Here is a 16,014-nt window from a genome sequence, read left to right on the forward strand (position 1 = left end):
CTTCTGAAGCCTTCTGCATTCCTGGGCACTAGATTTATCAAACTAGGCTGTGTTGCAACATTCCACAACACACGTGTTGGTTTTATTATGTTTTTGACAACAGCCAAATCGCTTCGACTTTTTAGGAAGTAGAGGGTGTTGGTGTAGCTTCTTTGTGATTGCCTCAGTCTGCTGGCTCTAGAAGTAGTCTTCTTGATATATAAAAACTCGAAGGTCCTAACCCTCTCCATGTTCATCCCATCAAAGCAGTCAGGTGCATTGTCTCTTGGTCTCCCTTCCTAAAATCTTCTATAAGCTTCTTGGCCTCTTTCATACAGCCACTTCAATCCGGAAATATTGTGCCTCTATTGCGCCATGCCTTCTGTGTAAAAAGTATGAACATGGAATGGGCAGGTCATATCAGTCTCTGCTTTAAGGCAGCAGCAGATATAGTAACAGCGCTGAATCGACATCTGTCAAAGGGCCGATCCGGCAGCCTGAGACAATGATGAGAAAGGATGTGTATGTGTACAGTATTTTTTAATGTATTTATGGATAAGCATTTAAAACTTGGACAAAACATGCAAATAGGACAACAGGAAAAATCTTTTTAATAATTATACTGCTGTCCTGATGCCCCGCTGCCCTGCTCTCTCCCAGTGGTCCACTGTCTTCCTCTCTTCCAGTTGGGGGGTGGGGGGGGAGGAGCCGGGCAGTGGGACCAGTGTGGGGACTGACGTCGGCCCACTGGGAGAATGTACTAACAGCCCACCACCAGCCCCCACACTGATCCCATCATCTCCGCTCAGCTGTTCCCAGGTCTCTCTAGTCACCTTGTGCTGTACGCAAGCTGTGGGTTTGAACAGTCTGAAACCCACCACAGCTCACCACCAGCTGTTCCCAAGTGTCTGTAGTCACTTTGTGATCTGTGGGTTTGTCCTCAGTTTCAATACTCTGAAGCCCACTTGTCATTCTTTGCCTCTTCCATTTGGTGTAACAATCATGGAAGCTTCATAGTAATTGAGATCACCAGCTGAAAAATGTAATTGTTGCTGTGGGCCATTCATGAAGAGGGTTGGTGGTGAAATAGTGACGTGTCCTATACTAGACTCACCATTTCATAGAGTGTGAATGCTCAGTCACTGAATGTATTCAAGACATTTGCTGACAGACCTTCAGATATTAAAGAGAGGAGACTAATGTCAGGCTAATGTTGTGATAAAAGACCAGTCCCCACACTAGTATGTGAGTGTAAAGAAAAATTTTGAAATCCATTGCTATAGATCAATACTTGCAGTAGATTTTCCCACACTCTTGTGCACGCGTGTTTTTTATTCCCCCTACAAACGTCCCATTAATTATTGTTTGTTAATAAAAGTAACGCTTGATTGCAAATCCTTGTGTCCAGACTCTTCTCTCTCGAACATGACACTTTCTCAACACAACAATGACCAGTGCGGGGACGGACAGCGGGCTGCTGGGAGAGTCTCCCGACAGTCTGCCACCAGCCCCCAATGATAGATAGCAGTGATACTAGTGAGCCACACAGCGACGATGATTACTGTTGGCGTTACTCGCCATTATCATCCTAACTTTGCATGTGTTACGGGTATTATAAATATGTCTTAATAAGAAGAAGATCATGGGGGTTTAGTGTTGGTCAGTTCACAAACAGATACTTACAAAACACATCTCGTTTAAAATGCCAGAGCTTTGCTCAAGTCAGGCTCTGGGTGTCTTTGCAAAGACAATGAAATTGCTTTTAGAAGGAATTTCAAAAAACAGGTGCAAATGGAAGAATCTGGGGCTCAAGTGCTGGTAAAGATCTTTCAAAGATTGGGTTTGGAGCCCTGCAAGGAGTTCTGGTTTTACAAGCAGAGAGAGGTAAAACAGACAGGATTTCTCTTAGAGAGGGAGAGAGAGAGAGAGAACTGAGTTCTTCAGTTCTGCAGTGGCTTTTTGAGGCTGCAAGCTGGTAGGCTTGTTGAAAACCCAATTTTGAAGATGGGTTCTGAGTTCAGCCTGTTGTTGTGCTTACAAGAGGAAATGGGTGGAGAGTGTTTCTCCTGAAATAAGGTAAACAAGAGGAACTCTGTGGTGACCTGGAAGAAGAGGTTATCATTTGGAAAACCCATGATTGGGCAAGTTTCTTCAGCAAGCCACTGAAGTGGCTGATTGGAGGAAATATACATCACACTAGACACCAATGCTGTTGTGTTACACGACCTGCCTCTCTTGTTCCCGAAATGCTGGCTTGGTGTGTAAAATGGCACACTGACCCAGAATTATGATGGCTTTGTTTGGTTCAGAGTAAATGACCAAAACCGACCTAATGACAGGTCTTCTTTATGTCAATATTGTGGGACTTCTAAGTAAAAAAAAAATTGTTTTTCTGGCACCACCTAAGCAGATTCACAATCTCTATCCTGCATTCTGACTCATTATTCCCCGTTATTCAGCCAACAACTTTGGTGTCATCGGCAAATTTATAGATTTTGTTGGAGTCGAACTTGGTTTCACAGTCGTGAGTGTACAGGGAATTGTGCAGGGAATACCATTTGAAAGGACACAAACATGACATTTTTCATCCAAAGGACAGACTTTGTTTAGAAATGATTGACTGCTCTCTAACTGGATATTTTTCTGATTTAATTATAATGTTGTCTACAAAATGAAAATACTGAGCTTCATGTGTAGAAGTAATAATCCTGGCTGCTGATGAGCTGATTGTGTTTCTAGCCTCATTATTTCACTTGGTTGTTATCAGAGTATTGCTGTAAACCAAGAATTGTAATTTCTTTCAGGATTCATTGTGCAAACTATTGCCTCACTTGAGGACTGAATATTGAACCCAGTAGGTTTAGGAACAATTCATTTCATAGCTATTTGGGTTAACATTTGTACTGAATACTTGTATTGAGGTTTAATGTAGTGAATGTTTTGAAAATCGACTTGTGGATTGAATTGAAGGATGATTAGTATTTTCAATTAAATGAACTTGTATCTTAAAATTGAAAATTTTGTAGAAACCGCTATACTTGCCATACAGACATAGATTCTGCAACAGTTATCAGCTGATTGATGCTGAAATAGTCAGGAGGAAGATGCCTTCAAGAATAGATGAACCTATATTTAAAACTCCTTTGTCATCTGCAGTGGTTCTCAACCTTTTTCCACTCACACACCACTTTATTCCCTATGCCATCGGTGCTCTGATTAGTAAGGGTTTGCTTAAGGTGGTATGTGAGTGGGAAAGGAAGGTTGAGAATCACTGCTTTCGAAACAATTGTTACTGAAATATTTTGCTTGAGAAAAATTGTCATTGGCCCATTTCCCTTGGTGTTATGAAATCTCTTGGTGCCTGCTACATTGACCACCGCCAGTGGGCTGATATCGCCTCCAACCATGCATCTTGGCGTCTCACAGTTCGGCGGGCAGCAACCTCCTTTGAAGAAGACCGCAGAGCCCACCTCACTGACAAAAGACGTAGGAGGAAAAACCCAACCCCAACCAACCAATTTTCCCTTGCAACCGCTGCAACCGTGCCTGCCTGTCTCCGCATCGGACTTGTCAGTCACCAATGAGCCTGCAGCAGACGTGGACATACCCCTCCATAAATCTTCGTCCGTGAAGCCAAGCCAAAGAAGAAGATGAAATTGTGCACGTAACTAGTCATTAGGTACGATTTTTTTTAAAAAGTGGTTTTCAAACTTTTTCTTTCCACCCACATACCACCTTAAGCAATCCCTTACTAACCACGGAGCACCTATGGCATAGGGAATACTTAAGGTGGTATGTGAGTAGAAAGAAAAAGGTTGAGAACCCTGATTTAGTGTCATTTAAGCTGCAATTAAAATATGTCCAGTTGGTTATCAAACACCTCAGGTATGATAAATTCTGTTAATAACTTGTATTCTTCACATTTCAAACAAACGTACATTGTGTAAATCAGCAATATTTAACTTGTTCATTGAATCTACATTTAAAAAAAAGTTGTAAAAATAGCTTGTATGAAATATGTGTAATGAACAATTCTCTGTTTTATGCGATTTGGCTAGTTTTTTTAAAACCAAGCTCCTGGGGATTAATATTAGACAATATATCTCCAGTTATTGACCTAGATCTGAAAAGTCTAAGCTTGGCTTAATATTTGCATCCTTACTTTTCAAGTGGCATATGATCTAAACTGACCTTCAAAAGTGAATATTGCATTGTCAGAGGTGTCGGCTTTCAAGTAAGTAGTTAAATTTAGCAGCAAACTGCCTATTTGAAGTGACCTAAACATTACAGTTTTCTTCCAAAGAAGAGCAGTTATTGTCAGGAATTATATGATTAACCAATATTTCTCGATCAGTTTCAGCTAAACAACTAATGATATTTTTTTTCTAATTTGCTGACATTGTTGCCTTTAAAATGACGGTGACTATTACATTTTTAATTTTTAAAAAAAATAGATATACAGCATGGTAATAGGCCAATTCGGCCCTACAAGTTCATGCTGCCCAATTTACAACCCATTAACTTACTCCCCAGTACATATTTGAAGGGTGGGAGGAAACCCATGCAGACACAGGGAGAACATATAAACTCCTTACAGACAGCGTGGGATTCAAACCCACGTCCAGGCCTAATCGCTGGTGCTGTAAAGGCTTTGCATTAATCGCTACGTCAACCGTGCCGCCCATGATTATTCTTGTACTTGTATAACAAGGGAACCTCCCCTTGTTACACTTAATCTCGGACTACTTCAACAGCACAACAGGACTGTCTGCCTCCAGAATTGCAAGTCATTTTTTTGCACCAGGATTATTGTGAATAATTATTATCTTTCTATCTTGTACATTTATTGTCTCTTTTAATTTAATTCAATTAGTTTACTAGTATCTGTTTGTTCATCTACAGTAATTAAAAACATTGGTGCTTTTGTACAATGTGTGTGCCAATAAACTCATTATCCTTGTTATTGAAATTTGCTCGAATGGTCTTGAGGATATTTAAAGAACTGCATAAATAGTTCTCTCTCCTTTTTCAGTCATCGAGCTGTATTGTCCAGATCTAATATTTCAAATAGTCAGCAATATTATCAAATTTTACTTTTGTAGTCTCAGTATGTTCACATTACCAGATCAATTATACTTTCAGAAGAAGCATCCTGTCATCCAAAAAATGTTTGGAGAAAATCTTTGTAAACTCTTAAGTAGTTACACGAGCTTTATTTGTATGTTTCTCTCAACTGGAAATAATTTGCTGACAATGTACAACCTAATAATTGTGCTTGTATTACCTTTATAATAGGGCAAAGCCAAAGAAAATTATGTAGACTTGGCATGTATAAATAGCATGCAACTAGTTTTAGCTTTATTTTAATGCTGGAATATCTGGATGAACTGTGATCTTTATGAAAGTTTCCAGCAAAAGCTCAGCCAATGTTTGCAGATTTTGAAGTTTTCAATTGACAGAAAATGGATGTGTAATTAATAGGTGAATATATTCTTGTTCATTCTGCTTGAATGGTGCAAATGATCATTGTTTTCAGCTAATATTCAGTTTTTTCACGATTGGTCAGACTTAATTATATTGAAGTGCTCTAGTACAAAGGAGCAATCAACAAAAGCCAACATACTTTGCCAATAGCACATTCTTTTTGCACCTGGTATTGCACCTCAGTGCTACTTTAAGGCAATGAATTGTTGAAGGGATTCTGTTTTTATCAGTGTTTTCCTTTGTAGTCCAAATTTTAAGCATGTTGTCATCATTGCTTGTATGTCATAAAACTTTATCAGTCAGTCTAGAATCTTGCTAGAATTGCATAAAATGAGTTATTGTAATCGATTTTTTTGTGGTTCAAAGAAGCATTTAGGTTACATCATCATGTATAGATTAGCAATATCAAGTATCTTTCAAAATGCTTACAACAATTATTTAACAAATATCCTCATAATCAAGATATGGTAAACGAAACACAATCTGTGGGAGGAACTCAGCAGGTTGAGCAGCATTATGTGAGAAATTCTTTCCTTTTTTTCATTCCCCCCCCCCCACAAACTCTTGCTTTGAGCTTCAAATTCCTGCATCTTCATTCTCTTATGTGAATCAAGATGTGGTAATTTGATATAAACATTTCCTCTATGTGAGCATTGCTGGTACTCCTCCCTGGTTGTCATTACAAAGTTGCTAGTCAGTGGGTGTCTTAATTCATGTGGCAGGGAGCTTCAGGAAGTTGGTGGAACAATAATCAAGGAACAGGGATGTGTTCCAATCATCCTGATTGGAAGTAAACTTAAAATGGATTGGTGTTTCAATGTTACTAGGCAAGATAGAGGTTGTGGTTTGAGTTTCTGCCAGAAGAATTTTGACAGCTTGCTCTAGTATATCCAACAGATTTGGATACAGCATTAAAGCTCTTTAGCTTCCTCAGTCCTGTATTGTATTACTAACATGGTAGCATTTTTTCATGTGTGTGTAGCACTGCTGATGTACTCTACACTTATCATAGACCAAGGTCAGTAAGGAAATTGAAGCCATGTAATGGTTTTGCATATTTTGTGGAAATCAATAATCTGATGGATCAAACGTTTTGTGAAAACGTTTGTTACATCTCTTCTTAATGTAACCAACTTAGCACAGTTATTGTGGCAGGAAAGATGATGAAAAATGCCTGTGTGGAGTCTTGTGTGTTATCTGTGTGTGGTAGCAAAATTCATTGGTGACAGATTAGTTAGGAGGTTGAGGTCAGTTGCCAGTTGAATCATTTTATTTATTATAAACTGACGACAGATGTCTAAATCCTTTACCCAGGTGAACATACTTTTGTTACTTCAATCAAATGTATAGAGCAGGAAGAATTTTGATTCATCAGCCACATTTTCTTCCATGCACTGACAAATTAAACATAACCTCAGGATGCTGCAAAACACTTCCCAGACAGTGGTTCTTTCAGAAGTGTATTCACTACTGTGAAGTAGGAAGTGAGCAGGCAATTTACACACAGCAACCCTATGTTATGGCCATTACTGAAACTTGGCTGGAGGAAGGGCAAGATTGGCTAATGCAGGTACAGGGATTTAGGTTTTTTAAAATGAATAGGATGGGAGGTAGAAAGGAGGGGAGAGTAGTATTACTGGTTAGGGATGGTATCATGGTTATAAAAAAAAGGATGCTGCAGAGGGAATGTCCTCAAGTCGGTGTGGATGGAAGTCAGAAATAGGAAGGGACCTATCACTGTGCTGGGAGTAGTCTATAGGCCCTAAAGATACCGAGGAGCAGATAAGCAGATTTTTGAATGGCGCGGGAAATACAGGGTTTTAGTTATGTGCCCATAACTTCCCTAATATTTACTGGGACCTGCTGACTGCATGAGGGATAGATGGGGCTGAATTTTTAGGTGTGTACAAGAGGATTCCTGACACAGTATGTGGACCGGCTGACAAGAGGAGAGGCCATACTGGATCTGATTCTGGGTAATGAACCTGGTCAGATGGTGGACCTCTCGATGGGGGAGCATTTTGGTGAGAATGTCTATCACTCCCTTAGCTTCAACGTAGCTAGGAAAAGGATTAAAATCTGCCAAATTGAGAAAGTACTTAACTGGGGAAGGGGTAATTATGAAGGGATGAGGCAGGATGTTTAAGGGTGAAATCACAGAAGTAATGTAGAGGAAGTTTAGGGACCATTTCTGCAGGGATCAAGATAGGTTTATCCCACTGGGACAAGGAAAAGATGGAAGGATAAGGGAACTCTGGCTGACAAAACAGGTCAGGAAACAAGTCAAGAGGAAGAAGGAAGCAGGAAACAGGAGGGGCTCATGAGAAGTATATGGTAGCCAGGATGGAGCTCAAGAAAGGACTTTGAAGAGCTCAAAAGGGGCATGAAAAGGCCTTGACATGTAGAATTAAGAAGAACCCCAAGGCATTCTGTGCATAAGTGAAGAACATAGGATTATGAGAATAAAGGTGGGGCTGCTAAAGGATAAAGGAGGCAACATGTGCCTGGAGGCAGAGGAGGTTGGAGAGGTCCTAAATGAATACTTTGCATCTGTATTCACAAGAGAAAAGGACTTTGATCACAGTGAGTTCAAAATTGAACAGGCATGTGTTCTGAACAATGTGGTGATTAAGGAAGAGGAAATGTTGGATCTTCTTAAAAACATCAAGATTGATAAATCCCTGGGGCCAGATGCTACATACATCAGGCTGTTGTGGGAAGTGAGAGAAGAGATAGCTGGGGCAGTGGCTATGATCTTTGAATCCTCTTTGCCAGAGAGGAGGTGCTAGAGGATTGTAGAATGGCAAAAAATGTAATAGTGAGAATCCTTGGAATTATAGAGCGGTGAATCTTAACATCAAGGTGTATTGTCTATTGAAGAGGATTCTCTGAGCATTTGGAGAAGTACGGTCTATTCAAGGGTAGTCAGCATGACTTTGTGAAGGGAAGGCTGTGCCTCATGAGTCTATTTGAGTTTTTTGAGGAGGTAACAAAAGAAATTGATGAGGGTAGAGAATGATGTGGTCTACGTGGATTTTAGCAAGGCATTTGACAAGGTCCCCTATGAGAGACTTGCCCAGAAAGTCATGAGGCATGGGATCTGTGGAACCTTGGCTGTGTGGATTAAAAACTGGCTCGTTGGAAGAAAGCTGAGAATAGTAGTGGAAGGAATATATTCTCTCTGGAGGTTGGTGACTTGTGGAGTGCCACAAGGATCTGTTTTGGGTCCCCCGCTCTTAGTGATTTTTATAAATGACCTGGATCAAGAGGTGAAAAGATGGGTCAGTAAGTTTTCAGATGACACAAATGTTAATACATCCCTCAAGGTCGCTGCACAGGTTAATAGGATAGTTAAGAAGGCCTAGAGGATGCTGGGCTTCATTAAAAGGGGGATTGAGTTCATTAGAGAGGTCATGTGGCAACTCTACAAATCTATGGTAAGACCACACTTAGAATGTTATGTTCACTTCTGGTCACCTCATTATAGGAAGGATGTGGAAGCTATGGAGAGGGTGCAGAGATTTACCAGGATGTTGGCTGGATTGGGAAACGAGCCTTATGAGGCAATGTTAGCAGAGCTGGGACTTTTCTCTTTGGAGCATAGAAGGATGAGAGGTGACTAGATAGAGGTCTAGAAGATTATGAGAGGTATAGATAGAATGGACAGCCAGCATCTGTTTCCCAGGGCAGGATCAGCAAACACCAGAGGCAAAGTGAAGGGAGGGAAGGTTAGGGGAGACATTTCAGGGATAAGTTTTTTTTTCACACAGAGTTGTGGGTGCCTGGAATGCCTTGCTGAGGATGGTGGTAGAGGCTGAAACATTGGAGGCACTTAAGAGACTCTTAGACACATGGATGAAAGAAAAATAGAGGGTTATGGGGTAGTACATTTTTTTGGAAGGAATATATAGACCAGCATAACATTGAGGGCTGAAGAACCTATATTGTTCTATATTAGAATGGAACCGTTTTTCTGAACCTACACAAGATGTATTACAGTACAACTCCGATTATCCGAAATTGGATTCTCAGAAATCCTCAGTTATCTAAAAATGTTTTGGAGCTGAACTGACCAGGGATGTTGGGCTCCCGGCACTGGCAGCAGCGGACCTCAAACTACCTGGCAGGATCAGGACCCTTGGGCCCCCAGCATGAGCAGGGCCTCACTGGGAAGGTGTCGGTGATTGTTAGCCAGCATTTTTTTGGGTGATAATTAAACATTATTTTAATGCTTAAAAAGCCTTACTTTGCTGTTGTTTAAACACTGTTACAAGTGATTTGCTGTTGCTTCTAGGCTGTTTTTTAAAAATGACCGGTTCTCCGAAAAAAAACAAAAAAAAACTGCTTATCCAAAGTGGACCCGGTTCTAACCATTTCAGATAATCGGAGTTGTACTGTATATTGATGCAGAAAGTCAGGACAAAGTGTTCATATCTCCCAAATATAGCCTCTTGAGTCTGTTGTGTTATTTCTTCTGCTTAAGACGTGTTCACAGCCAAAATAAAAATAAAAATGCAGTTGCTGGAAATCTGAGCCAAAAACTGAAAAGGAAAGAATAACTCAGCAGATCAGGCAGCAACTCTGGAAAGAGAAATTATCATTGTTTTGGATCTGTGGCCCTATTTTTGATGTTTACAGTTTTAGTTTCAGAACCAAAGTTGTTAAGATTCCAATATCAATGTCAGGTGAAAGGTTTTAGCTTCAGACTGTCAGTTGAAATTAAGGAAACATTGAGAAGTATGCTCCATATGTAAACTTCTCAGCTGGTTGACGCTTCACTTGGAGCCTGTAATATCTTAACTAAGCCTAGCTGAATAAGCAAAATACTGCCTCTGTATATTAATTACAGATCATACAACCTAGATAGAATTATAGATAGCTAGACTCATTTTGAAGGTTTTCTTATTGATGTTAGTTAAAGTACATTCAATGAAGCAATATGCTGTTCAGTACAAGCACATTGTCTTAAATAGAGAATTAAAGTGTGTGGCAACAGGGAATCTGCAGTTCTTGAGCTGAAGGTGTATATTAAGTATAGGAATGAAGTCTGAACAGATTGAGGCCAGCTGTGACCATTGTGACCTTCAATATGATGGTGTGCTTATAGCTTCAATGGAGGTTGGAACTGAAGAGTTTCAGTGGACTGCAGGCTTTGCTTTTAAAGCTCTTTAATATTTAGAAATAATTTTAATTAACATCAAAAAGTAGAGGAGTAAAAAAGCAAATGAGCAAAAGGGAAAGAATCCACATTTAATATCATCCAAGCAGGTTATTAGCAACAATATGTGTAAGATAGCACATTTTTTTCTTTCTGAAATTGCAGCATTTGTTAAAGAACAGTCATTTGTTAAATGCAAATTGGAGTATCAGAAGTTAGTTTTTTAAACCTGTTGATCAATTAATTTCCAGTTTGCAATTTTCTTTAATTGCACATACAATATGCATATCAATAATATAACTTTAAATGCAAAATTATGGTATATCCTTTAATTAGCTCCTATTATAGATGTTGTCAAATAGATGAAACCATCTATAATGACAATGTAATGATATTCATTAATGTGGTTACAAAATAATGCTGTTGAGGCTTCATATCTTTTTTTAAAAAAGATCAAAGAGCATTTAAACTCCTTGGACCCCCGGCACCTGTGGCATTGGCATACAGATCATTACAGACTATAAACCATCTAGTACTGTGCCCCCTTCCAGCTGTGCCCCCTTTCTGAGGAACTTAATTAATTTTATGCTCATTTTGATCGAGAGAACAAGGAGGGGTAGGGATGTGGAATGAGCTTCCGACAGACGTGGTCGAGGCGGGATCATTGGTTACATTTAAGGAAAGACTGGATAGTTACATGGATAGGAGAGGACTGGAGGGGTATGGACTGGGTGCTGGTCAGTGGGACTAGGAGGGTGGGGATTTGTTACGGCATGGATTAGTAGGGCCGAACTGGCCTGTTCTGTGCTGTAAGTGGTTATATGGAGGTCACCTTCAAAATGGATCTTCCACCTGATGAACTGCCTTTCTTAATTTCTATCTCTGGTGTTTGGACCACCCTGAGTAGGATGAATGTATGGAAGGCAGCTGGTCCGGATGGTATACCTGGTCATGTGCTTAGAGTCTGTGCAGAACAGTTGACATGGTTTTCATGGACATTTTCAATTTGTCCCTGGCCCAGGCATTTGTTTCCATCAGCTTCAAGATTCCTACCATTGTGCCAGTGTCGAAGCATCCAACCGCCACAATTCTGAATGACTTCCGTCCAGTTTCACTCACCCCCATCATTGCAAAGAGCTTTGAGAGACTGGTTATATCACACTTGAAGTCCTGTTTTCCCATCACTCTGGACTCTCATCAATTTGTCTATCATATCAACTGGTCAACTGAGGATGCTATTTCCTCAGCACCACTCTGCCTTGACCTACTTGGACAGCTCCAACTCTTATGTCAAAATGCTGTTCATTGAATTTAGTTCAGCATTCAATAGTATGATTCCCTCCATTCTCATCTTGAGCACCGTCATGCCCCAGGGCTGTGTGCTGAGCCCTCTCCTGTATTCCCTTTTCACCTATGACTGCATTCCTGTACATGGTTCTAATTCCATAATCAAGTTCACAGATGACACCACGGTAGGTGACCTGATCAATGGAGATGATGAGAGGACGAGATCCAGCACTTGGCTACATGGTGTGCCGACAACAAGGAGATCATTGTAGACTTCAGGCATGCTGGAAGCTACACTCATTCCCCAATTTACATCAATGGAGTTGTGGTGGAACGTGTATCAAGCTTTAAATTCCTTGGTGTCCACATTTCTGATGATCTCATCTGGTCCCTGAACTCCTCGATCCTGATCAAAAAGGCACAACTTCTGTACCAGGCTAATGATGGATTTTTACCACTGTGCCATTGAGATCATTCTTACCTATGGCATCTCAATTTGGTATAGCAATTGTCTCGTATTGGACTGTAAAGCACTTCAGTGGATGGTGAAAATTGCCCAGCGGATTATTGGCATTCAATTGCCCACTATGAAAAACATCTATGAGGAATGCTGATTGGGCGAAGAGCATCATCAAGGATGCATCTCATCCTAACTATGGACTTTTTACTCTTCTTCCATCTGGTAGGCACTACAGGAGCCTTCGCTCTCGAACCAGCAGACTCAAGAAGAGCTTTTTTTCCCGAGGCTGTGACCCTGCTGAACCTTAAATCACAGTGCTGAGTGGTACTGCACTCACATTGTACTGTCAGTACTTTTATAATTGTTTGCTTGCTGTATGTGTTTGTTTTTAATTTGCACTTAGTTATTTGTATAGCACTTTTTTAACTCTGGTTGGCTGCTATTTGTATTTCATTGGCTTTGTATTTTACTTGGCTCAATGACAATAAAGTTGAATCGAATCTAATCTGGTCTGATGCTCAATGGCACAATTTAAAAAATGTACCTCAAGAGGGGGAAAAAAGAATAGGTGGCTGAATCAAAGTACAACCTAAAAGATCTTGAGAAGAGTTTTGAAAGTGGGAAGGGTTGAGACTTTTGGGAGCATGGATGGTAATGAAGTTTATACTCAAAATATGCCATCTCCCCCCCCCCCCCCCCCCCCCCCAGCATCAATGATTGCTCTTCTGCAAGATATTGAAGATTTCTATAGACTACGACTCAACATTTGTGCTATTTTGGTCATCGTTCTGTGTATCCAAATCAGAAACCGGAATCGTGCGTGACTTTCGTTTCTGAAGGTCCAAAGGAAGCCTAGGGCAAATATAATCCAGACTAGTAAGTGTTGGATCAATAATCTACCTATTTATTGCTTATGGATTTTAGGGAAGGTGTCCAGTATATACTGTGTGCAGATTAAGAAGGAGATGATTCAGTTCAGTTTCATAAGACTTAAATTACTAAATGGCCAATTGTGGGAACCTGCAAAAGACACACCAGTGTCACATGTCTACACCGAACATAATGCTCAATTTAAATTAAACTTTGCCTCTTGAATATCTCTTTGTCACTTGTCTGTCTAGAACCCTCTTAAAGGCTACTATTGTATCTGCTTCCATCACAACTCACGGCAGCCCATTCCAGACACTTGCATATCTTTGCATTAAAAAAACTTGCCCCACACATCTTTAAACTTTTCCCCAGTCCCACCTTAAAGGCATCTTCTACCATGTGAAATTTCAATAATAATGATTGTTGATCAAAAAAAAATTTGAATTGAAAATCAATGTTGTTGGTCAGTGAGGCATTTGGATGTTGAGTTCAAAATCTAGTTGGATAAGTTTACAAAGGATGAGCGATTTATTTATTTTATTTTTTTTAAATATGTTGTGAGATTAATTAAAATGGGCTTTATTGTTTGGAGTTTGAAAGAATTAAAATATTGAGGACTTGAGAAGATTGACCCTGAGGTGGAATCAGGAGTCATAGCCTTGGGTTAACAGAAATGAGATTTTTGAGGATGTCGCTCTTCAGATGTTACATACAGTATATTCCAAACTAAGATATTGCAGATTTTGGGGAAGCAAAAGGAATAGGTTGGGAAAGTGAAGGTATGGCAAGAGGCAAGTTATTGTCCTTTTGATTATCTGATTTTCCTCTGTTATGAATAAAGCTGAGTAGATAAATGAGATGAGGTAACAATCCAATAAAATAGCAGATCAGAATTAAAGAGCCTTGTTCATATTAGAGTTTAAAAAAAACACTTCAAAGGCTGGGGACAAGTACAATACACAAATGTGCTGGAGAAATGAAGACCCAGGCCTAAAACGTTGGCTGCTCTTTACTTCCTATAAATGCTGCATGATCTTTTGGGTTTCTCCAACCCATTTGTGTTTTGTTCATATTAGCTTTTGATTTTTCAAGTAAAATAATAGTTTATTGAGAATTTTACATCATCAACATAATTTTGCCTTTAACATGGTGAATGTTCCAACAGGAGATTACTCAAAAATGGGCACAAACATTGAAGAAGAGGTTGGGATTGATGGTCAAATTTTTTTTCTAAAGTGATAGCTTTTAGGGAGCATTGGAATGGATGAGACATAAAGAAATTGCAGAGCTTGGGACCCAGGCCATCAGTGATGGAACATTTCATTATGTGGGAGGGATCTCATCTTGGACAGCTGTATAAGGTCCCAGATGAGTGCTGATAATGGAGCAATTTGAAAACAAGAATGTATTATTTAAAACTGAGGCAAGGAGATACTGAAGCACAGATGAACAGGGTTTGATGCAAGTTTTGGATGGACTCAACTTTATAAAGAATGGAAGATGGATACTGGCCAGTAGATTATAGAAAAGAGAGTGCAAAAGAGAAACAAAATTGATTTTTTAAAATTTTCAAAAGATGAAATTCCTTCCATGGTGCTTTCAATTGGATTGTTGTACTTATGCCAGGATGATTTGACGCAGCTTCAGTAGACACATTTTAAATGTCTAGACTGTCCGGTCAGATTGGAGTGCAAGTTTCCTGGAATTAACATTCAACAAAAATTGAAGGTGAGATTTCAGCCTGAGCTTGGGTGACCTGAGGGGTCCAATGCTGCTGTCTTTTAAGAAGATTGGTGCAATTGCTTTTTGCTCTAAGGGCAGCAATGCTGAAAATTAGATTAGGGTAATTCAAAGGTGCAATTATGGAAAACATTGGCACAAATGTGGTTGTCCAAATACAGGTTGAAGGATTTTGGAGATGGGATGATTGCTTGTATTTTGCTAACTTTAATCGAATCCAGCTAATTTTTATCTTCATCTGTCCACATCAATCTGGAATTCCTTTACTAAACCTTTCATCCTTTTCCTCAATTGATGTTTTATATCTTCTCCCTGCTTATATTTGCTTTTGTTCACTGATACTCCAGTGATCTACCTTAATGCATTTTGTACAATTCAAATTGTTGTTTATTGAAAAGGCCAAGAGCCAAGTCTTAACAAAAGTAAGTGTCGTGTAATCTGAAAGAATTGGAAAGATATAATGAAATTGACGAGAGATGACAGGTGGTGAAATCAATAAATGAGTATAAAAAGTAAAACTGAGTTTTAAAAAAATTACTAATTTATGTTTATCAAATACAAGTGAACATTATTGGAGAAACAACAATTATGAATTGACCAATTATTTTCAGTTGTGACCAACTGTACAGAATTGAAACAAGTCAAGATAGAAGGGTTTAAAAGCAGGATCAGTGAGATGAAAATTGAATCCACATAATGGTTGGTGCAAAAAGGATGGAAACTATTTTGCAACACTCTAGAGGACGGGTTTTTCCTTGTGTGAGAATAGTAAATTGAACAAAATGATGTTATCTTCCCAGGGGCCCATCATATTGCAGTATGTCTAATTAAGAAGTTTTCACTCTATAAGAGCATATTTCAGACAACAAAGTTTGACTATTGCTACATTTTAATACAAACTGTTTTAGTGGAGCATCAACAAAGAAATACTAGTGTCATGAGAGCGTCCAGTTACAGTCACAATCCAAAATTCACTGAAGCCATGTCTTGTGAAACTACTGCTACAGTCGTTACAGTGATACAGAATTAAAACCCG

The 16,014-nt window shown here is 39.4% G+C and overlaps 1 protein-coding gene across 2 annotated transcripts in view; it reads left to right on the plus strand.

The window, feature by feature from the left end:
• dtnbp1a (dystrobrevin binding protein 1a) overlaps window positions 1–16,014 on the plus strand; it is a 289,385-nt gene that overhangs the window by 233,373 nt on the left and 39,998 nt on the right. The window lies entirely within an intron of this gene.

Source organism: Narcine bancroftii, chromosome 1 (genome assembly GCF_036971445.1).
Source record: "Narcine bancroftii isolate sNarBan1 chromosome 1, sNarBan1.hap1, whole genome shotgun sequence".
Classification (NCBI taxonomy): Eukaryota; Metazoa; Chordata; class Chondrichthyes; order Torpediniformes; family Narcinidae; genus Narcine; species Narcine bancroftii.